Consider the following 3,543-nt stretch of genomic DNA (forward strand, 5'->3'; position numbering starts at 1 on the left):
AAGTGCCCCCTGTGGAGGCCACTCAATATGAAATTAAGTCCAGTATAATCCAAATGTTACCTTCATTTTATGGACTTAGTAATGAGGACCCTTATAAACATCTTGAAGAATTTCTTGAGATATGCTCAACTGTCAAAATTCACAACTTCTCCGATGATGCTCTTAGGTTAAAATTATTCCCTTTTTCACTTAAGGACAAAGCCAAATACTAGCTACATACTTTGGATTCCATGACTATATCAACCTGGGACCAGCTGCAAGGAGAGTTTCTCAAGAAATATTTTTCCATAGGAAAAACTAATCAAATAAGGAAAGCCATAACTAGTTTTTCCCAATTAGATGGAGAAATGTTTCATGAAACATGGGAGAGATTAAAGGACCTTATTAGAAAATATCCCCACCATGCTGTACCCAAGTGGCAGTTAATCCAATATTTTTATGATGGACTCTCTGAAAGACATCGACAAATGGTCGATGCATCATGCGGTGGGACATTCATGCTGAAAAGTGAGGATGAGGCATGGCAACTGTTTGAAATTTTAAGTGAAAATTCATTTCATCATATGTCTGCCTCTATTAGAGATAAACCCATGTTAAACCCAAAAAGAGGTGGAATATATGAAGTAAGAAATACCATAGATATCCATCAAAAGGTAGATGAACTGTCCCAAAAATTAGATCATCTTCTAAATACTGGACAATCCCCGATTCCACCTAACCCAATCCAAGAAGTTTGTGCATTGTGTGCAAGTCCGAACCATTTTGTTAGTGAATGCCCAGCCGCACCTCAATTTTCTGAGTTTGTGCACGAGCAGGTTCAGCAAGCTCAAGTCCAACAAGCTCGCAGACCAGAAAATGATCCATATTCAAACACTTATAACCCCGGCTGGAGAAACCATCCAAATTTTTCTTGGAGACTACAATCAGTGGTTGGTCCTGCCACACCTCGATATCAATATCAAGACCCAACATATAGGCATGGACCATACCATCAATTTCAAAATGTTCCTCAACCGTCTACTACTGGTCACAGCTCAGCTTTTGAGGAAAAAGTCCTGAAAGTACTAGAACGATTAGAAGTCAACACTCAGACCCTTAACTCCCACACACAATCCATTGCTAAGCTAGAGACCCAAATAGGTCAACTAGCAACTGCATTCAGTAGGAGGGAAGGAGAAAAATTACCTAGCCAACCCGAGAGCAACCCAAGAGGGCAATTTATGATAGAGAGTTCTAATACCCCAGAAGCTTTTTCTGAACATGCCAAATCAATCATGACTCTGAGAAGTGGGAAGGTCATTAAACACACTAGTAAAACCAATGAGACCGACCCTAAACCTCTAACCGAATCCAAATCACCCAAGAACAAAGAGGACCTAAAAATAGAGAAGGAACCAACTGCACCATAATCATCTTACTTGCCTAAAGCTCCATTTCTGGATGCCCTGAAAGCCCCTATTCCTGCAGATAAGAAGGGAGAAAAACTTGATGAGATGTTGAAATTATTTAAGCAAGTCCAAATTAATCTTCCCCTTCTAGACGCAATCAAACAGGTCCCTGCTTATGCCAAATTTTTGAAGGATTTGTGCACCCAAAAACGTAAATCTAGATCACAAATCCCAAAGAAAGTATGTCTCACTGAACAGGCTAGTTCTGTCTTCTAGCATGCCACTCCTCCAAAGCTTAAGGACCCAGGAGCCCCCATTATTTCCTGTGTTATAGGAGATTATCACATTGAAAAAGCTCTTCTAGATTTAGGGGCAAGTGTGAATCTTTTACCTAGTTTGGTGTATGAACCTTTTGGATTTGGAGAACTGAAACCCACATCAGTCACACTGCAGTTAGCAGACAGATCAATTAAGGAACCACGTGGAATGCTTGAGGATGTCTTGGTCAAGGTAGATGAGTTTTACTTTCCAGTTGATTTTCTGGTTCTCGATATGGAATTAAGTGGCAACCCCAGACAAATTCCCATTATCTTAGGATGACCCTTCCTAGCTATGGCAAATGCATGCATTAATTATAGGACAAGAGTCATAGACGTATCGTTTGGGAATAAGAAACTAAGACTGAATGTGTTTGGTGCTTCCCAAGGACCATCAATGGATAGTTGCTTCGAAGTAGATACACTAGAAGATATTATAGAAGATGCAACACCCATAATTCTAGCACCAGACCCCTTAGATACTTGCTTGGCTCACTTTGGAGTGTGTGACTTTGAGGAATATATGAAAGAAGTTAACATCTTGTTAGATACACCACATGATAAAACCACTCCTCCATGGACAATCAAGTATGAGCTATTGCCCACATTAGCCAGTACACCAATAATCCCATCTTTAGAATAACCACCTACGTTAGAATTGAAACCTCTTCCTGCTATGCTTAAGTATGTATTTCTAGGACTCAATAACACCCTCCCGGCAATCATTGCATCAGACTTGACCCCTAATCAGGAAGCACAATTGGTTGGTATTCTGAAGGAACATAAAGAGGCTATCGGTTGGTCCATTGTCGATTTAAAAGGAATTGACCCCTCCATTTGCATGCACCATATTCATTTTGAGGAACATGCCAAACCCCATCGAGATATGCAGAGGAGATTGAACCCAAACATGCGTGAAGTAGTAAAGAAAGAGGTGGTAAAGTGGTTAGATGCTGGAATATCTATCCCATATCCGATAGTAAATGGGTCAGTCCCACTCAAGTAGTACCTAAGAAATCTGGTATTACTGTGGTGGAGAACGAAGAAGGTGAACTACTTTCAACTCGCATATCATCTGGATGGCGAGTATGCATAGATTATAGAAAACTGAATGCCATTACTAGGAAGGATTATTTTCCATTGCCCTTCATCGACCAAATCCTAGAACGGTTAGCAGGACAAAGTTTCTACTATTTTCTTGATGGTTATTTAGGGTACAATCAAGTACCTATATTTTCGGATGATCAAGAAAAAACTACCTTCACCTGCCCCTATGGCACTTTCGTTTTTCGGCGTATGCCATTCGGGCTTTGCAATGCACCCGCTACATTTCAATGGTGCATACTGGCCATTTTTTCGGATATGGTGGACAAATATCTTGAAGTTTTTATGGATGATTTTTCTGTGTTTGGAACCACCTTTGAGGATTGTCTCCATAATCTTTCCAAAGTTCTTAAATGGTGTATGGAGACAAATCTTATCCTAAGTTGGGAAAAGAGCCATTTCATGATGCGGAAAGGAATTGTATTAGGACATATTATTTCTGAAAAAAGGATCAAGGTAGATAAAGCCAAAGTTGAGGTTATTTCAAAACTACCACCCCCTACTTCGGTCCGACAAATACGATCTTTCTTAGGTCATGCCGGATTTTATAGACGCTTCATCAAAGACTTTAGCAAGATTTCAAGACTCTTGTGCAATCTGTTGGCCAAGGATACACCATTTGTCTTTGATGAAGACTGTTTGAAAGCATTCAACGCATTACGAACAGCCCTGACAACAGCACCCATAATAAAACCCCCTGACTGGTCCATTCCATTTGAGATTATGTGTGATGC

The 3,543-nt window shown here is 40.2% G+C and overlaps 1 non-coding gene across 1 annotated transcript; it reads right to left on the reverse strand.

Moving 5' to 3' along the window:
- Positions 1–302: 302 nt before the first annotated feature.
- Positions 303–408, reverse strand: LOC140859027 (small nucleolar RNA R71). Its single transcript, XR_012142427.1, has one exon. It is a non-coding gene; the product is annotated as a small nucleolar RNA R71 (small nucleolar RNA).
- Positions 409–3,543: the final 3,135 nt, after the last annotated feature.

This window comes from Elaeis guineensis, chromosome 6, assembly GCF_000442705.2.
Source record: "Elaeis guineensis isolate ETL-2024a chromosome 6, EG11, whole genome shotgun sequence".
Lineage (NCBI taxonomy): Eukaryota > Viridiplantae > Streptophyta > Magnoliopsida > Arecales > Arecaceae > Elaeis > Elaeis guineensis.